Here is a 22,007-nt window from a genome sequence, read left to right as displayed (position 1 = left end):
TGGCAGCCTGCTTTGAACATGATATGCGAGAGGAAATCTTGTGGCTCCCTCGGTGATCCGGATAATGGAATAATAGATTATCCTGATGGGAATCAGTTTGGTGACAAGGCAGTGTTATCTTGCAACACCGGTTACTATTTGGTAGGTCAGAAAGAAGTAACTTGTGGAGCTGATGGGTGGATAGGCAGACTCGGGAGATGTGAAGTGGTTATCTGTTATCCGCCACCACAGGTTGCAAATGCCAGGTACAGTCCAGTGCAAGAAGAGTATGAATATGGACATGTTGTGACATACACGTGTAAAAAGGATTTCACACTCGATGGATCGAAGTCGTTAAACTGTGAAACTGATGGGAAATTCCATCCGGAACCTCCAACATGTATAAAGGTCCTTTGTCCGACGCCAAATGTTCCAAATCTGAATCGATACGAGGGTCCTCCACCCCCTTATGGATATAAGGCTCATGTGACATTTAAATGCGATGATGGATTTGTGATGGTTGGCTCACCCAGTGTGACATGTGAAATTAATAGTAAGTGGTCACCTCCGCTTCCACAATGCAAAGAGCTTACGACCACCACCACTCCCACTACCCCCACTACTACCATCACTACCACCACCACTCCAAATAGAGCCCCAGTGCTAGACAGTAATGCAACTAAATGGTGGCTCTTGGCTGCATTCTGCTTCTTCATGTCGTAAACTCGGTGGGCAAGACCCTCTGAAATGGGAATATTTAAAAAGGTTGTTTGGAGGCCCCTCAATGTGTGATTCACATTTGACACGCATTCATGTTTTGTGGCTTTTTTTGCAAAACAGGCCCTTCCTGCAAACTGTTAAAACAGAAAAAAGTTGAATCTCAGGTAGGCCTACTTAACATGTTGACGTGTGGCCCTGGCCCAGTGGCCAATGAGGTGTCCATCTATTTATGTCTATGTATTTCATACTGTTTTCCTGTAATTGCCTCCAAAAATGTATGTCTTACAAACAACAACAAAAACCCACCAAAGATCAACGAACACAAGCAACGCCAATCAATGGGGCCATGGGTGTAATGCGCTGCTAAAGCCACCAGATGGCACACATTTAGTCCGTCTATTCCACATATTGCAGCTGTTGAAGGAAGTTGGTGTTTAGAGCATGCAGGCAGCAGCTGTATTATAATAACCAGTGGTGAGCTGTGGATTTTTGAACTAAGGGTACTGTATTTTATGACGTCACGTGCGCGCGCACAGGCATGTGCACATAGCCACTTACTAATACTGTATTCAACATGTGATTATTAATGTATTTATATTTCTTATCATTTTGTTGCATTGTTAATTTGTTGTTTTTATTTTTGTTTCAATTAATCAATTATTTTATTTTCCTTTTAGTTTTATATAAAAGCCCTTTACATAGACTCACCCACACATAAGCAGTTAAAATAATCAGACAACTTGTCTTTGTCTTGTCTCAGAGAACTGGGTCCTCTGCTAAGCGATCCCCTTCACACTCTGCAGTGCAGAGACTGTTGTCTCTCATTGTGAGAGGAATGTAAACACATTCAATTCAAGTCCGTGGCTTTTCTCCAGTAGCCCAATGTTATGCAAAGCAGCCAGGTAGACGCTATTGAGAATGTCTCGCCACTGACGGCGCGAACCTTCAGAGGCTATTGTTTAAACTTTAAGGTGTTAACGACCGCCGCTGACGGTGAGTGCATGTGGAGCACGCGCGAGCCCCCAGACCCCACAGTCTCAGAACTAAGGGTACGCCGTACCCGCCCGTACCCCCTAGAGCTCAACCCTGATAATAACTCTGCATGTACACTGCACAACCGTTTTCTTAACCCGTGCTGATCACTAATAAGTTACAATATTTCCATGGTCTTTTATCCAAAAGCTCATTAGTAACCCAGTGAGCCATAGTCGAATATTAGACGTCCGTTTTTTTTTAGACCTAAATTAGCTGGTCTAGAATCGGTCTATAATGTAGACCGAATTTAGCCGACTGAATTTAAAGCATTATTCCATAAATATCGAGTAAAAAACAACTGTAAGTTGCATAACTGATCTCCAATTATTGGACAAAAACAATTTGAATAGCCATTGATCATTATACAGTATAGTTTAAATTTAGCCAAGATTTAGACGTTTAAATCAAAACCATATATAAACGTCTACATTTAGACCAGTTTTAAACCATGACATGTTTTTGGGGGTTTTATTAGGACGCTAACAGTATGTTTAGAAGTGATAATATCTCACTATTATCGCTTAAATAAATTTAAGGCAGTTTGCATTAATGGTGATAGGCCAGTAATGCAAATAGTCCTTTAAAATATATTTATATAACGGCAGTTCGCACTATTTGCGGTCGAGGACAGCCTAAATCAAAATAAACTCGACGTGACTGCACACTGCATACAATTAAACGTTATTTTAAAAACACTGATTTGTGTATCAATGGTGATTGTGCAGAATGAACAGTCAACCTGTGAATATAAGCACAATGATAGTCTGTGTGAGACAGTCTGTGAATAAAAGATGCATTCCATTTTATTTTATTTTAGGAAGCTATCTCCTCTGTGCCTTAATTGTCTGAAATTGCACACTTCTACCATAATGGTATTAATTTAATTATTCTACCATATGAAAAATATGTAGGTATTTTTTTTACTTTACTGGAGTATTTGCAATTTTCAGTACTTTTACTTCTACTCCATTACATCTCAGAGGCCAATATCATAATTTTACTCCACCACAATTATTTGAAAACTTTATTGTAGTTAGGCCTACTTTGTAGATTTTGATTATTATCACTAAAGATACATTAACCACTTCAGCCCTATACACATTTCCGCCATTTGAAAATAGCAGATCTACAAGCTCACAATGCGTCGCGTGGCAACGCATTGTGAGCTTGTAGATCTGCTCAGTGTCCACTCTTCGTGACGTCACCGCCCACGCCCATTGCAGGCGGCTTTGCGGGTGAGATCAAAGCGAGAGTGCGAGCAGGGTTCAGCCCCGCCTCACCCGCACACACACCGAGCGGCAAATACGAACGAGCGTTTGTGACGCAGCTCTGTTTAAATGTTTAGAAGTAAAAAAGAGTGTTAAAAAGTGAACTAAACCACTCATAATGTAACATTATTCCACATGGACGTCGAGTAGAGTTAACAATGTTGGTGGAACAAGCTGTTAAAACGCTAAAACAAGACAATTATCTCCGAGCAGGTGAGTTTTTTTTTATGGAATTGCGAGTAATTTCACAATTGCAACTAGTAGGATGTGTAAAGTGAATATATAATATGTGTTTTATTGAGCTGTGTTTTATTAGGCAAAACAATGTAAAACATCACAATTACATTTATAATACTTTGTCTAAAAGGCCTTGTTTCCATTGAGGTCCTTGGTATTCATTTCATGACAGGCCTAGTCAGTGCTGGAAAGTAACAGAGTACATGTACTCAAGTACTGTAGGCTACTTTGAGTACAATTTTGAGATATATATATATAGATTTTTTACTTTACTCGAGTATTTCCAATTTGCAGTACGTTTACTTCTACTCCACTACATCCCAGAAATAAATATTGTACTTTTACTCCACTACAATTGTTTGAAAACTTTAGTTACTAGTTACTTTGTATATTTTGATTATTATTACAAAACCTACAGTAACCACTTAAGCCCTATATATATATTTCGGCCATTTGAAAATAGCAGATCTACAAGCTCACAATGCGTTGCGGTGCAAGGCATTGTGAGCTTGTAGATGCTCATACAGTAGCAGCCCGCTTTGCGGTGAGAGATCAGAGCGACAGCAGGTGTTTGCCGCCTCGCTCGCTCGCTCGCGCTCTCTCAAAGCAGCAAACACGACGTTTAATTGTTTGGCAGTAAAAAAGACAGTTTAAAAGTGAACTTTAACAACTGCTAAAGTAACATTAGTCCACATGGACATGGTTATGGGTAAAGATATCAGTGTTTATTAGGCTGGTGAAGAGCAGGCTGTTTAAAACACAAGTGAATGAATTCTCCATCCAGACAAACAGGTGAGCAGTGATTCTCAACCATTTTAATCTCAAGGACCCCCAGTTTGACATGCATTAGGCTACGGACCCCCATTTAATGGCATTTCTATCTCTGGGACCCCACAACTGTAAAATCTATGTTAATGTAACTCTGAGAGTGTACAAATGTAACCAAATGGACCCGTTAGGGTCCATTTGGTTCCATTTGGTTCCATTTGTACACTGTCAGAGTTACAGACCCATAAGGGTCCATTTGTTCCTAATCTATCATTTAGCGGGGGACCCCCTGGAACTCCCTCAAGGACCCCTGGGGGTCCCCGGACCCCACTTTGAGAACCAATACACTAGGCTGTGTATGTTGTGACTGGCTCTCGCTCACTTGAATTAATTCTTTCTTTCTTTCGTTGTTTCTCAGAGTGGAGACACAGACTCCAGACACAGACTGTGCTGAGGGTGCTCTTGTGCCCTAAATGCCCAGAAGACTGAGGTTCTCACAGTATGACATCCTACCAGAACATCCAGCTCTAATGACTACTCAGAGGTTATCTGGTGAAGCTACCTGAGAATTCTCTGTGAGTTTTTCTTTTTTTCTTTACTTATACATATATATATATATTTCCAATTTGCAGTACTTTTACTTTACTCCACTACATCTAAGATACAACTATTGTACTTTTACTCCACTACTATTTGCAAACTTAAGTTACTAGTTACTTTGTAGATTTTGATTATTACTAAACATATATTAAACACTTCAGCCATTTCGGCCTTTTGAAAATGGCAGATCTACAAGCTCACAATGCGTCGTGATGCGACACATTGTGAGCTTGTAGATCTGCTATTTTCAAAAGATTTGTATCCATTTGAAAACTTGTGAAACAGGACATTCTGCATAATGAGTACTTCTACTTTTGGGACCCATTAAGACCTGAAGCCGATTCTACATGTCTCCTAAATCCCTATTCTATAATATTCTGAAAAATGTATGCTTCTATATCAGTGGTGCTCATTCTGTTTCATGTCAAGGACCCCCAAAATTATATGTATTTGGCCACGGACCCCCATCTCAAAATATTTTGTTCCAGGGGGTCCCAGAAGCAAAGATTTTAGTTAAAAATGTTCGCTTTAAAAAATATATATATTCAAAGATTTGCACACATTTTCACGAGTTTTCAAAAATAGCAGATCTACAAGCTCATAGCGCGGCACTCGGTGCCGCGCTATGAGCTTGTAGATCTGCTATTTTTGAATAGCCAAAGTGTAAAATAAAGCTTTTTAGCTCAAATCTAAAAATGGTACAGATGCGTTCTAGGGTGGTGGTCTTAAAGGGTTTTAAAGTACATTTTGATGCCCACACACACACACACACACACACACACACACACACACACACACACACACACACACACACACACACACACACACACACAGCTGAGTCAAATGACTGATTGACATCACCAGCTGGTTTGGAAGTGACAGATAAATTGTGTTGCAATGTTTCCTCTGTGTGCATAATTACATTTTTAAAGCAACACACAAGGACTAAAAGGGTTTTAAATATGTTTATTGAGGCTGTTGACCCTGTGAGGAAGTTAAATGATGTGTGGGTCACGTGTCTCTCCTCTGCAGAGCTGGTAGGGTAATCCTGTTGATTGGGAAAGGGCTGTAGAGCGTTGGTTCTCAAAGTGGGGTCCTTGGGGGGGTTCCAGGGGGTCCCCAGCAAAATGTGTTAATATAGAATCACAATCATTTTATTTGTAACCACTTTAACCTTTTATACTTTGGCTATTTTAGAAAAATCGTGAATATTTGTGCAAATCTTTGAATATAATATTTTTTAAAGCAAACATTTGTAACTCAAATCTTTGCTTCTGGGGGTCCCTGGAACAAAATATTTTGAGATGGGGGTCAGCGGCCAAATACATATCATTTTGGGGGTCCTTGACATGAAAAAGTTTGAGAACCACTGCTGTAGAGGAGGAGGAGGAGGGATGTTCATATTTGTATCATGTTTTGTCTTTTTATAATGTGTGAATGAACTGGGCCTGTGTGTGACATATAGTGGGATCTGTTTGGAAATTCCTTTATGATTAAGAGTCATTGTGTTGATAACATAATAGTTGAGTTAACCCATTCAATCCGGGAACACATCTGTGTCATTTTGAGATTTCTTTGGCTATTCAAAAACAGCAGATCTACAAGCTCATAGCGCGGCACCGATTTCCGCGGTTAAAATTATCAAAATTACAAGTTCTGTCTGGCCCTGAGGGTGGACTAGATCTTATAAAGTGGTATCAGGCAGCTGCACAATAGGCTCTATGCACAGCAGCCATATTGGGAATGAATTCGGCCCTTTCCTTACTTCCTTCACAGGTGTTGCCAATAATACTAATTACCCTTACGGGTCCATTTGGTTACATTTTTACACTCTCAGAGTTACACACAAGGGGCCATTTGGGAACCAAAATGGAGTGTTTCTAGTGAGCCAACATGCACAATATCAGCACCCTGACCAGAATGGAACAGAGCCTTCATTAGTATCATTGGTAACACCTGTGAAGGAAGTACGGAAGGGGCCCAATTCATTCCCAATATGGCTGCTGTGCATAGAGCCTATTACGGTTTGTAGCGGCCTGGTTAAAGGGTGACCAGCCTTCAATTTGGCTAGATATTGAAGCTGCACAGTGTGATTGTCCTCTCCGGAATCTCTTGTTTCTTACAGACCCTAAAACAGTGAAGAAACTTTGTAAAAACCCAATTGTTTCCAACACGCTTAGGGCGTGGAGGGTGGCGAGGCTCCTGGAGGGCCGAGCCAAAATAACATCACCTCTCACCTCAATTCAGGGGAACCCAGACTTCCCTCCTGGCCTTAATGACCCTGGGTTTAATTCTTGTAAAGATGGTGGTATAACAACATTAGGAAATTTGTCTGAGGGTCCTATACTCATGTTGTTTGATCAAATACTAGAAAAATATGGTCAATTCTTTCATATTTTTTTCACAGTTGAGGGATTTCATTCTCAGGCGCACACGACACTATCAACTAACATAGGTACCGACTGTTAACACCCTGGATACTAAGAGGAACTCAGAGTTACAGACCCATAAGGGTCCATTTTGTTACATTTGTACACTTTCAGAGTTACAGACCCATAAGGGTCCATTTGGTTACATTTGTACACTTTCAGAGTTACAGACCCATAAGGGTCCATTTGGTTACATTTGTACATGCACTGTCAGAGTTACAGACCCATAAGGGTCTGTATTTGGCCGGTATATGTATTTGGCCACGGACCCCCATCTCAAAATATCTTGTTCCCGGGGGTCCCAGAAGCAAAGATTTTAGTTGAAAATGTTCGCTTTAAAAAAATATATATATTCAAAGATTTGCACACATTTTCACGATTTTTCAAAAATAGCAGATATACAAGCTCATAGCGCGGCACTCAGTGCCGCGCTATGAGCTTGTAGATCTGCTATTTTTGAATAGCCAAAGTGTAAAATAAAGCTTTTTAGCTCAAATCTAAAAATGGTACAGATGCGTTCTAGGGCTTAAAGGGTTTTAAAGTACATTTTGATACCAACACCTTGTGGTGTGTGTCACACAGACACAGCTGAGTCAAATGACTAATTGACATCACCAGCTGGTTTGGAAGTGACAGATCAATTGTGTTGCAATGTTTCCTCTGTGTGCATAATGACATTTTTGCCAGACCCAGGGGGTCCCAGGCCTACATGAGGCTTTGTCGGTCGGTCGCTCGGTCTGTCCCTCTTTTCCTCTGCACACACGTCATGCGAAGCCATCCAGATCTCAACCACTAGGGGTCTGGCAGTACCAGGTATCCTGGTTCCCTTGTTAAAGCAACACACAAGGACTAAAAGGTTAAATGTGTTTATTGAGGCTGTTGACCCTGTGAGGAAGTTAAATGATGTGTGGGTCACGTGTCTCTCCTCTGCAGAGCTGGTAGGGTAATCCTGTTGATTGGGAAAGGGCTGTAGAGCGTTGGTTCTCAAAGTGGGGTCCGGGGACGCCCAGGGGTCCTTGGGGGGGTTCCAGGGGGTCCCCAGCAAAATGTGTTAATATAGAATCACAATAATTTTATTTGTAACCACTTTAACCTTTTATACTTTGGCTATTCAAAAATAGCAGATATACAAGCTCATAGCGCGGCACCGAGTGCCGCACTATGAGCTTGTAGATCTGCTATTTTAGAAAAATCATGAATATTTGTGAAAATCTTTGAATATAATATTTTTTAAAGCAAACTTCTTTCTTTCTTTCTCTCTCTCTCAGAGTGCCCAGAAGACTGAGGTTCTCAAGGAGATGGCGGGAGACGCGAGGATCTTAGAGATGGAGATCTCTCTATCCATGGATTTGTCTGCCTGGGGGGGGATTCCTCCGTGCGGTTGACCCTGGTCTTAGGTGGACCTCCACTGTGGCTCGATTGCTGCTCGATCAGATTTCTGTCGACTACGGTGGTCTCCACTGGTGGTCTCCACCAAAGATATCGGCCCGGCGGGGGTTTCCTCTGAAGACACCTCATAGTAGGACCTCATTTTAGGAACTAATGTTTCCTTTTCCTTTGCTGGATGCTGCAGTTGCTTCATGCTGCAGTCTGTTGGATGGTGCTTGTGGCGTATGCATGTTGGATGCTGATTGAGTCGTATGTGTGCTGATGTGGTTAAAGATGTTGCTCTGCTGGTTGTGGTCTTCCAGGTTGTGGAATCAACAATTGTATATGTATAGTACGACTATGTTGGTTGTGTAACCCTAACACGTTTCTTTCAGGTTGTAGTACGACTATGTTGGTAGTGTTGTGGCTGTTATTTTGTGTGTGTGTGAGAGAGAGAATTTGCATTCAATATATTTTTAGACATAAGCCTCTGTAAATCCAGGCCTGGACCTGGTCATTTCACACTAATCACATGACGCTGCTACATTTTAATCAAGACAATCTACGTTTTTCATTTAAAAGTTTAATTTCTTGCCCGAAGAAGAACAAGATCACCATGTTGATGTATTTCATCAACATGGTGATCTTGATCAACAACGAGATGCACATTTGAATGAAAAATTTCTACCCAATGGATCAACTATTTTTGATTGCTCGCCCACATTTGGAGTTACATCATGGCAAGGTAACTATACAATCCAAAATCAGAATGTGGTACTTATGATCATATTATTTTATGAACAATCTAATGAGCATTTTTCTTTCTTTCTTGACCCAGATTGGACCAGGTGCTGAAGACGATGAGAGATTATCGCCTCGACATACTAGGCCATGGGCATTCAACTAGATTAGACAGGGGCCCAAAATTGTTAAATGAATTGAGGTCGGGGGCCACAGGCCTATGAAAACAAAAGAAAATAACCAAATGTTCATGGTTAACCGTTTAACCGGTAACTGTTAAGACATTTGTAACCAGATAATACCAACGGTTAAATGGTTCATATTTATTTTTCATTTAATTGTTAGTGCAAATTCGCCCCCCCTCCCCGACATAAAGTGGTGCCTGGAGGCAGATGCACAGCAACCACATAAGACTGCAATTCTGCCTTAAGTTAAACACAGGGAAATAAAGTACCATGCGCACTTCAAGAAGCTGACAAGCTGACATAGACCTGAAGGCTGTGGGATTTCCTTTTCAAAACATTTCACAGAATAACACCATGTTTTGCAGTAAAACTATGATCTGAATTCAAATGTTTTCTTCAATCAAAAATCTTGCAGTTTGATAACTGAGGCAATTATGTACTATGCATGATAATGCAGCATGGCAGATCTACAGCAGTAGGAATACATTTCCTGACACAGAGTGGAGGATCGTCCCCAAATATTCTGGAATACAACTGCTTCCAATAATGAATTAGTCAAATCAATTAAGCATGTGTCACTCCTCCAGCGCAGTGGGGACTGGGAAATTAATTAATAGTTGATAACAACACAATATACTATTGTAATTTCCCCCAAATTATCATCAACATTGACCATCATCTTCAGTTTAAAAGTACATAAACAAGTTCTCACTATAAACCACATTGTTTCAGAGGACATAAGACACTGATAACAAATACAATATAAATACTGACCCATAAAGATGAATGCCACTAATGCCATAGTCATAATCTTATCATCTGTACCAACCAAGTGTAGCCAGTGTTGGGAAAGTTCACTTTCTACATGAACTAGTTCAGTTCATAATTACACATTTTGAACTAAAGTTCATGGTTCCAAAAATGAACTATTTAGTTCATTTATTGTCCTTTTTTTTCCAATACGTTGCTGCGAGCTATTTGTAAAAAATATTGCCACAGCCATATTAAACCACAGACAGCAATTATTTTTCCTGTTTTAACACCTACTAGTACTAATAGTAATACTAGACACACACACCTCCCCTCTGCAGTGCTCTAAAGCGAATGCAGTCTGTCTCATTCCTCTCCAAAAGCCCTTGATGGAATATGAATAAGGATTACTGTGATTATGGTAAACTCACATTTCCTATCGAACACACCATACCTGTAACTTTAACTAACCCCCCCAAAAAAACATGTTTGAATTTTTTTTAGTTTTTTTTGAAAAAACATCCTGTCTATATAAGTGTCCTATCCGTTCTGTCTATGTAAGTGTCCTATCCATCTGTCTTGTCTGTAAGTGACCTATCCGTCCTGTAAGTGTCCTATCCGTCCTGTAAGTGTCCTATCCGTCCTGTAAGTGTCCTATCCGTCCTGTAATTGTCCTATCCGTCCTGTCTATGTAAGTGTCTTATCCATCTGTCCTGTCTGTGTAAGTGTCCTATCCATCTGTCCTGTCTGTGTAAGTGTCGTATCCATCCGTCTGTGTAAGTGTCCTATCCGTCCTGTCTGTCTAAGTGTCCTATCCATCCATCCATCCCGTCGGTCGAAGTGCCCTATCCATCCCGTCTGTTGAAGTGTCCTATCCATCCATCCATCCCGTCTGTCGAAGTGTCCTATCCATCCATCCATCCCGTCTGTCGAAGTGTCCTATCCATCCATCCCGTCTGTCGAACTGTCCTATCCATCCATCCACCCCGTCTGTCGAAGTGTCCTATCCATCCATCCACCCCGTCTGTCGAAGTGTCCTATCCATCCATCCATCCCGTCTGTCGAAGTGTCCTATCCATCCATCCACCCCGTCTGTCGAAGTGTCCTATCATCCATCCACCCCGTCTGTCGAAGTGTCCTATCCATCCATCCACCCCGTCTGTCGAAGTGTCCTATCAATCCATCCACCCCGTCTGTCGAAGTGTCCTATCCATCCATCCATCCCGTCTGTCGAAGTGTCCTATACATCCATCCACCCCGTCTGTCGAAGTGTCCTATCCATCCATCCACCCCGTCTGTCGAAGTGTCCTATCCATCCATCCCGTCTGTCGAAGTGTCCTATCCATCCATCCACCCCGTCGGTCGAAGTGTCCTATCCATCCATCCCGTCTGTCGAAGTGTCCTATCCATCCATCCACCCCGTCTGTCGAAGTGTCCTATCCATCCATCAATCCCGTCTGTCGAAGTGTCCTATCCATCCATCCATCCCGTCTGTCGAGGTGTCCTATCCATCCATCCATCCTGTCTGTCGAAGTGTCCTATCCATCCATCCATCCCGTCTGTCGAAGTGTCCTATCCATCCATCCATCCCGTCGGTCGAAGTGTCCTATCCATCCATCCACCCCGTCGGTCGAAGTGTCCTATCCATCCATCCACCCCGTCTGTCGAAGTGTCCTATCCATCCATCCATCCCGTCTATGTAAGTGTCCTATCAATCCATCCATCCCGTCGGTTGAAGTGTCCTATCCATCCATCCACCCCGTCTGTCGAAGTGTCCTATCCATCCATCCCGTCTGTCGAAGTGTCCTATCCATCCATCCACCCCGTCGGTCGAAGTGTCCTATCCATCCATCCATCCCGTCGGTCGAATTGTCCTATCCATGTCGAAGTGTCCTATCCATCCATCCCGTCTGTCGAAGTGTCCTATCCATCCCGTCTGTCGAAGTGTCCTATCCATCCATCCCGTCTGTCGAAGTGTCCTATCCATCCATCCCGTCGGTCGAAGTGTCCTATCCATGTCGAAGTGTCCTATCCATCCATCCCGTCTGTCGAAGTGTCCTATCCATCCATCCCGTCTGTCGAAGTGTCCTATCCATCCATCCTGTCTGTCGAAGTGTCCTATCCATCCATCCACCCCGCCTGTCAAAGTGTCCTATCCATCCATCCATCCCGTCTGTCGAAGTGTCCTATCCATCCATCCACCCCGTCTGTCGAAGTGTCCTATCCATCCATCCATCCCGCCTGTCGAAGTGTCCTATCCATCCATCCACCCCGCCTGTCGAAGTGTCCTATCCATCCATCCATCCCGTCGGTCGAAGTGTCCTATCCATCCATCCACCCCGTCTGTCGAAGTGTCCTATCCATCCATCCTGTCTGTCGAAGTGTCCTATCCATCCATCCATCCTGTTTGTCGAAGTGTCCTATCCATCCATCCATCCCATCTATGTAAGTGTCCTATCCATCCATCCATCCCGTCGGTCGAAGTGTCCTATCCATCCATCCCGTCGGTCGAAGTGTCCTATCCATCCATCCACCCCGTCTGTCGAAGTGTCCTATCCATCCATCCATCCCGTCTGTCGAAGTGTCCTATACATCCATCCACCCCGTCTGTCGAAGTGTCCTATCCATCCATCCACCCCGTCTGTCAAAGTGTCCTATCCATCCATCCCGTCTGTCGAAGTGTCCTATCCATCCATCCACCCCGTCGGTCGAAGTGTCCTATCCATCCATCCCGTCTGTCGAAGTGTCCTATCCATCCATCCACCCCGCCTGTCGAAGTGTCCTATCCATCCATCAATCCCGTCTGTCGAAGTGTCCTATCCATCCATCCCGTCTGTCGAAGTGTCCTATCCATCCATCCATCCTGTCTGTCGAAGTGTCCTATCCATCCATCCATCCCGTCTGTCGAAGTGTCCTATCCATCCATCCATCCCGTCGGTCGAAGTGTCCTATCCATCCATCCACCCCGTCGGTTGAAGTGTCCTATCCATCCATCCACCCCGTCTGTCGAAGTGTCCTATCCATCCATCCATCCCGTCTATGTAAGTGTCCTATCCATCCATCCATCCCGTCGGTTGAAGTGTCCTATCCATCCATCCACCCCGTCTGTTGAAGTGTCCTATCCATCCATCCCGTCTGTCGAAGTGTCCTATCCATCCATCCACCCCGTCGGTCGAAGTGTCCTATCCATCCATCCATCCCGTCGGTCGAATTGTCCTATCCATGTCGAAGTGTCCTATCCATCCATCCCGTCTGTCGAAGTGTCCTATCCATCCCGTCTGTCGAAGTGTCCTATCCATCCATCCCGTCTGTCGAAGTGTCCTATCCATCCATCCATCCCGTCGGTCGAAGTGTCCTATCCATGTCGAAGTGTCCTATCCATCCATCCCGTCTGTCGAAGTGTCCTATCCATCCATCCCGTCTGTCGAAGTGTCCTATCCATCCATCCTGTCTGTCGAAGTGTCCTATCCATCCATCCACCCCGCCTGTCGAAGTGTCCTATCCATCCATCCATCCCGTCTGTCGAAGTGTCCTATCCATCCATCCACCCCGTCTGTCGAAGTGTCCTATCCATCCATCCATCCCGCCTGTCGAAGTGTCCTATCCATCCATCCACCCCGCCTGTCGAAGTGTCCTATCCATCCATCCATCCCGTCGGTCGAAGTGTCCTATCCATCCATCCACCCCGTCTGTCGAAGTGTCCTATCCATCCATCCTGTCTGTCGAAGTGTCCTATCCATCCATCCATCCTGTTTGTCGAAGTGTCCTATCCATCCATCCATCACATCTATGTAAGTGTCCTATCCATCCATCCATCCCGTCGGTCGAAGTGTCCTATCCATCCATCCCGTCGGTCGAAGTGTCCTATCCATCCATCCACCCCGTTGGTCGAAGTGTCCTATCCATCCATCCACCCCGTCGGTCGAAGTGTCCTATCCATCCATCCACCCCGTCTGTCGAAGTGTCCTATCCATCCATCCACCCCGTCTGTCGAAGTGTCCTATCCATCCATCCATCCCGTCGGTCGAAGTGTCCTATCCATCCATCCACCCCGTCGGTCGAAGTGTCCTATCCATCCACCCCGTCTGTCGGAGTGTCCTATCTATCCATCCATCCATCCCGTTTGTCGGAGTGTCCTATCCATCCATCCATCCCGTCGGTCGAAGTGTCCTATCCATCCATCCATCCCGTCTGTCGGAGTGTCCTATCTATCCATCCATCCATCCCGTCGGTCGAAGTGTCCTATCCATCCATCCACCCCGTGTGTCGAAGTGTCCTATCCATCCATCCATCCCGTCGGTCGAAGTGTCCTATCCATCCATCCACCACGTCTGTCGAAGTGTCCTATCATCCATCCACCCCGTATGTCGAAGTGTCCTATCCAGCCATCCCGTCGGTCGAAGTGTCCTATCCATCCATCCATCCCGTCTGTCGAAGTGTCCTATCCATCCATCCACCCCGTCGGTCGAAGTGTCCTATCCATCCATCCACCCCGTCTGTCGAAGTGTCCTATCCATCCATCCATCCCGTCTTGTCGAAGTGTCCTATCCATCCATCCACCACGTCTGTCGAAGTGTCCTATCCATCCATCCATCCCTCCCGTCTGTCGAAGTGTCCTATCCATCCATCCCGTCTGTCGAAGTGTCCTATCCATCCATCCCGTTGGTCGAAGTGTCCTATCGGTCCATCCACCCCGTCGGTCGAAGTGTCCTATCCATCCATCCACCCCGTCGGTCGAAGTGTCCTATCCATCCATCCACCCCGTCTGTCGAAGTGTCCTATCCATCCATCCACCCCGTCGGTCGAAGTGTCCTATCCATCCATCCCGCCTGTCGAAGTGTCCTATCCATCCATCCATCCCGTCCGTCGAAGTGTCCTATCCATCGATCCATCCCGCCTGTCGAAGTGTCCTATCCATCCATCCATCCCGTCGGTCGAAGTGTCCTATCCATCCATCCATCCCGTCTGTCGAAGTGTCCTATCCATCCCATCCCGTTGGTCGAAGTGTCCTATCCATCCATCCATCCCGTCGGTTGAAGTGTCCTATCCGTCCATCCATCCCGTCGGTCGAAGTGTCCTATCCATCCATCCATCCATCCCGTCGGTCGAAGTGTCCTATCCATCCATCCACCCCGTCTGTCGAAGTGTCCTATCCATCCATCCACCCCGTTTGTCGAAGATGGATAGGACACTTCGGATAGGACACTATCCATCGATCCATCCCGCCTGTCAAAGTGTCCTATCCATCCATCCATCCCGTCGGTCGAAGTGTCCTATCCATCCATCCATCCCGTCTGTCGAAGTGTCCTATCCATCCCATCCCGTTGGTCGAAGTGTCCTATCCATCCATCCATCCCGTCGGTTGAAGTGTCCTATCCGTCCATCCATCCCGTCGGTCGAAGTGTCCTATCCATCCATCCATCCATCCCGTCGGTCGAAGTGTCCTATCCATCCATCCACCCCGTCTGTCGAAGTGTCCTATCCATCCATCCACCCCGTCTGTCGAAGTGTCCTATCCATCCATCCACCCCGTTTGTCGAAGTGTCCTATCCATCCATCCATCCCGTCGGTCGAAGTGTCCTATCCATCCATCCCGTCGGTCGAAGTGTCCTATCCATCCATCCATCCACCCCGTCGGTCGAAGTGTCCTATCCATCCATCCGTGGAACGTGAGAACCATGTATGAGACATTACAAGTGGCAGCAATGATGAGGAACTACCAGTTGGTGGGAATGATGACTGATTGGTCTCTGAAACGTCCTCTGCAGCCCCGTATCCAGAACCCTGTATCCATAACTTTGTATCCAGAGCCTGCAGCCCTGTATCCAGAACCCTGCCGATCTGCCGATCACATAATCACCTCTTAACCTCTTAGTCCGACCTTGAGCTGGACATCTAATGATGATAAACGAAAGAAGAAGCCTGAGTGTCACTTATGTTTGTAATATATTGTAATAAGTGTAATAATGATTTATTTTTGTTTGTTATATATTGTAATATATATAATATCTAATATCTATTTACTTCTGTTTGTAATATATTGTAATATCTGTTTACGTCTGTTTGCAATCTATGTGACATCCGTGTACGTCTCTTTGCAATGTATCCAGAGCCTGCAGCCCTGTATCCAGAACCCTGCCGATCACATAATCACCTTTGTGTCCTGTACAGACCACCATCGTAGGCCGGCCTCTTTGATGTGGGACCCGAGATGAGGGCGTGGCTGCACGTCATTGAGCTGGACATCTAATGATGATAAATGAAAGAAGAAGAAGCCTGAGTCTCACATATGTTTGTTATATATTGTAATATATGTAATATCTGCTTGTAATGTATGTGACGTCCGTGTACGTCTGTTTGCAATCTATGTGACGTCCGTGTACGTGTACGCGGCCGGAAATGTGATAGCCAAACTCAGATAAATTATGTTTTTGAATACATTTTAGTGTTCTATATGTGATACCGACAACATCCGTACGTGGAACGTGAGAACCATGTATGAGACAGGAAGACATTACAAGTGGCAGCAATGATGAGGAACTACCAGTTGGTGGGAATGAATGATGACTGATTGGTCTCTGCAACGTCCTCTGCAGCCCCGTATCCAGAACCCTGTATCCATAACTTTGTATCCAGAGCCTGCAGCCCTGTATCCATAACTTTGTATCCAGAGCCTGCAGCCCAGTATCCAGAACCCTGTATCCATAATTTTATATCCAGAGCCTGCAGCCCAGTATCCAGAACCTTGTATCCATAACTTTGTATCCAGAGCCTGCAGCCCCGTATCCAGAACCCTGTATCCATAACTTGTATCCAGAGCCTGCAGCCCCGTATCCAGAACCCTGTATCCATAACTTTGTATCCAGAGCCTGCAGCCCTGTATCCAGAACCCTGTACCCATAACTTTGTATCCAGAGCCTGCAGCCCTGTATCCAGAACCCTGCCGATCTGCCGATCACATAATCACCTCTTAGTCCTGTACAGACCACCATCGTAGGCCGGCCTCTTTGATGTGGGACCCGAGATGAGGGTGTGGCTGCACGACATTGAGCTGGACATCTAATGATGATAAACGAAAGAAGAAGCCTGAGTCTCACATATGTTTGTAATATATTGTAATAAGTGTAATAAATATTTATTTTTGTTTGTTATATATTGTAATATATGTAATATCTATTTACTTCTGTTTGTAATGTAATATATAATATCTATTTACTTCTGTTTGTAATATATTGTAATATATGTAATATCTGTTTACGTCTGTTTGTAATAAATGTGACGTCCGTGTAAGTCTGAAATGTATCCAGAGCCTGCAGCCCTGTATCCAGAACCCTGCCGATCTGCCGATCATATAATCACCTCTGTGTCCTGTACAGACCACCATCGTAGGCCGGCCGCTTTGATGTGGGACCCGAGATGAGGGCGTGGCTGCACGTTATTGAGCTGGACATCTAATGATGATAAACGAAAGAAGAAGAAGCCTGAGTCTCACTTATGTTTGTAATATATTGTAATATATGTAATATGTATTTACTTCTGTTTGTATTATATTGTAATATATGTAATATATATTTACTTCTGTTTGTATTATATTGTAATATATATTTACTTCTGTTTGTAATATATTGTAATATATGTAATACGTCTGTTTGTAATGTATGTGGCGTCCGTGTACGTCTGTTTGCAATCCCCCCACCACCCCCAACCCCCCAACCCCCAATCCCCACCCCCCCCCCCCCACAGAGGGGGGAGGTGGGGGTGTCCCCACTCTCGGCCTGCACCTTGTCGTGGTGAGTGGGCTTTAAACCAAGACAGGCCATTTAACCCATTAAAACCGGGAAAGGATCTGTGTCATTTTGATTTTAGATTTTGAAAAAACATTTTCAGATGGGGGGGGGGGGGGGGCGGGGGGTCAGTGGCCAAATATATATATATATATATGTATCAATTTGGGGATCCTTGGCACGAAAAAGTCCCAGAACCACTGATTTAAACTCGCTTCCAAAAGCTGAGTGCCGTACATCGGAAAAACGTTGTACAAATGACCTTTAGTATATTGTGATATAATTTATATGGACGTCGCGATGCGACGCATTGTGAGCTTGTAGATCTGCTATTTTCAAAAAAGATTTTTATGCATTTTATACATTCGAAAACTTTGTGAAATGGGACATTCTGCATAATGAGTACTTTCTACTTTTGGCACTTTAGTACATTTTGAATTCCGGACTTTTACTTTCAACAGAGTACTTCTACATTGCAGTATTGATACTTTTACTTAAGTAAAGAAATTGAGTAATGTTCCCGCCACTGCCTGTAAATGAGTCAGAGGTAAAAGACACTGGTATGGCACTCCTGGTTCACTAGGACGGGGTTCAAGTCCCTGAGGTGTCCTGATGGTTACATTTAGGTTAAAAGTGTATTTGTAAGTGTAGTCATTTACAGGTACCCCCCAAAATAATCACATCTGAACTGGGGACCCCCCACCCTGACCAGCACTTGGACTTGGAGATGTAGGCATTACATTTAGTTTGACTCGGTTCCATGGATAAACATTGTGGAAATAGCCGATCTACAAGCTCACAACACCTCTCAGTGTGAGGCGTTGTGAGCTTGTAGATCGACTATTTTCACAATGTTTGCCTCTTTCTTACGTAATATTTGACAATTTGGTTTTAAAAAGGTCTTTAAAGTCATTAAATTGTAACATTATAAATGTGCAGATACCCTGTATGCGCTTATACTGTATGTTGGTTTGTTTACTGAGTGAGTAAACAATGTTGCCCATTAAGCTAATCATCTGGGGACCCCCTGGGGGTCCCAAACCAGTAGTGTGTTCTACCGTTACACGCTGTATATGCCGTATACAGTCCAGATTTTTTGGGGGAAAAGCGCATACAGTCTAATAACCATTTCATTGAAAACGTGCGAGTGTATACCCACGACCACGCGCATCGTATCGTATACCCTCCGAAAAAACTTAGAACACACCACTGTCCCAAACCCCAGTTATGGAAACACTGCTTTAGAGGTACTAATGTTGTTCCCAAAACTAACAAACTGACAAACTTACTAACATATTGACTAACTAACTAATTTACTAACTAACAAACTGACAAACTTACTAACATATTGACTAACTAACTAATTTACTAATTAACAAACAGACTTACTAACTAACTAATAAACATACTGACTAACTCACTAACTAACTCACTAACTAACAAACATACTGACTAACTCACTAATTCATTAACTAACTAACAGACTCACTCACTTAGCCTGGCGTGGCCAGAACTATAGTTCTGGCCTTAAGGATTTTTGTCTGTAGTTACTAAACAACTAGAATGGATTATTGTGTATATGTGTAATGTTTAATATTAGTTTAGACTTGAGCAAATATGACCTGTTTGGGGTAATGTGACCAATTTCTATTTTTTAAGCCCTTGTCCACACCCAACCATCAAAACCCACAAAATCCACCGCCACAGGTAATTATCTATGTTAACATGTTTATCTATGTGTTTTTATTTTTTTATTTTGTCCAACTGTACCTTCAATGGTAAATACAAAAAAGGATATGCTTTAAATAATTTGAATTCAAAACGATTACATCAATGTTGATAATTTGTAATATCATACAGATTGTGTGTGTGTGTGTGTGTGTGTGTGTGTGTGTGTGTGTGTGTGTGTGTGTGTGTGTGTGTGTGTGTGTGTGTGTGTGTGTGTGTGTGTGTGTGTGTGTGTGTGTGTGTGTGTGTCATGCATGCATGTTCCTAGCCTTGTGTGTTTCTTTGTTGCTGCAAGCCATTTCATAATGTTGCTGTCACACTTTTATTCTCCTGGTCAATCATTTTCAAGATTTTTAAGCCAGGTCACTGCTTTGAAATGCAGTTTTTGCTTTGTTTCACAATCTCTGTGCTCTTTGGCCACTTTCAAGAATTGATCAACCTGTGAGGATTGATAGTGATAATATCACAAGGATTTTTTACAGGCTCTAAAAAATACCTCTTTCAGGACAAAGATATACTGTAGGCCTAACCTTTCAAAGTGGAATGTGGAGATATATTTGATGAGTATTGGTATGGTGAGAAGAAGAATGCCTTTGATTTGTCCCTGGAGGCAGTGTTCAAAGGCATTAACTTACAAGTTATGTTTGCTTTAGCTCCCAGAAGACGCACATACCGCCGTGTTTCTAAATCCTATCTAAAACTTAAGGCAGTTCTAATTCAATTTCAGAGCACAGCATGTTTTCACAGTTTTGGGCAAAGTGCATTTGGGAAGCTGGCTGCTGCTTGCCTGCTATTTACGCAGATGCAGAGTGTGTGTAATAAACTGAGTGTGTGGGGAGGGATCATGTGTATGATAGTTAAATATATATGTGTGTGTGCTTGTCTATAGCAAAGTATAGTAAAGTTCAACAAATTGTTATATTTGGTTTGGTTCTTGACTCTTACCTGCACCTCCATTGTTTCACTCAATATGAGTAGAAAAATAAGTTAAGGAATAAAAAAGTTCAATTTTGAAAAATTGTTGAAACATGTTGTGATTGAAATGTAGTTGAGGGATAGTCAAATCTTAACATAAATACATTTATTTATATCCTGTTGTACAGTACAAATGACATTAGTGTTACACTCAAAGCTGTTTAAAATATCCATAAAGAGAACAATGTAAATACATTGTCAGAACATCCTGGGACTACATTACCACATTTATCAAGGTAAGGATAACAGGTTAAATTTGTTCCCTTTAGTATTTTTTTTTTAAATAGAGAAGCTGGATCTGCATTAAATATTGAGGCTTTTAAATGAATATATGTCTTGTAAAGGTAGTCTATCTAATGCTAATAAGTTTAGATCTTATTTAAACGTCTGGATTTAATTATAAGTATTCATATCCTTATAATTAAATAGACGTTTAAATGACGTCTAAATAACGTCTATGGGGTATACATACATTTGAACTATTTCAAGTTTGAAGAAGACTATTATCTCCAGGTCAATGGTTGTTCAATGGGCAGTACGGTAGCTCCAAGCTATGCCAATTTATGTTGGTCTATTTGAAGAAAAGTTCGTGTATAATCCCACAGAGAACCCTTTCATTAACAAGGTTATTAAACGGTATCGTTACATTGATGACATCTACTGTCTGTTTGAAGGTACTGTAACTGAAGTAAGTGAGTTTGTTACTCTGCTCAATGAGAAAGACCCAAATCTGAAGTTTACAGCTGAATATGCTAGAGACAGAGTCCATTTCCTAGACATGTGGGTTGAGAAGAAGGCAGGTTCACTATGTACCACTTTGTATAGAAAAGATACAGATCGAAACACCTTACTAATGGCCAATAGTTATCATCCCATACCCCTCAAACGAGGCTTACCACGAAGCCAATTTTTCAGACACCACTGAAGATTTTATGGCTAAATCACTTGACATGAAACAGAGGTTTATAGAAAGAGGTTATCCTATTGAATGTGTTGAAGAAGCGTACCAAATGTCTCTGGATAAAACAAGAAATGAACTGTTAAAAAAGACTATTACAGAGAAAAAGAAACATTCAATCATGTTCAGTACAACCTACAGCCCTAACAGCTATACATTGGGGCCCATAAATAAAAAACATTGGCACATGCTATCCTCAGACCCTACCATATCAACAGACTTAAAAGATCCACCTCTAATAGTGTATAGAAGAGGACACAATCTGAGAGATAGCCTAGTTCATGCACATATAAAAACAAGGAAAAGGGAAACACAATCATTGCTAGCACCTCTTCCAAATGGTTGCTATAAATGTAGAGGTTGTGCCTAGTGCAACAATATGGTCAAAGGGAACTACTTTACTCACCCCCATACGGGGAAGAAATATTCTATCAATGATGTCATTACTTGTACCACTACACATGTTATTTATTTGATTAAAT

Source organism: Gymnoscopelus microlampas (assembly GCF_963454915.1).
Source record: "Gymnoscopelus microlampas genome assembly, chromosome: 4".
Classification (NCBI taxonomy): Eukaryota; Metazoa; Chordata; class Actinopteri; order Myctophiformes; family Myctophidae; genus Gymnoscopelus; species Gymnoscopelus microlampas.
Note: the sequence above shows the minus strand (reverse complement) of the source record.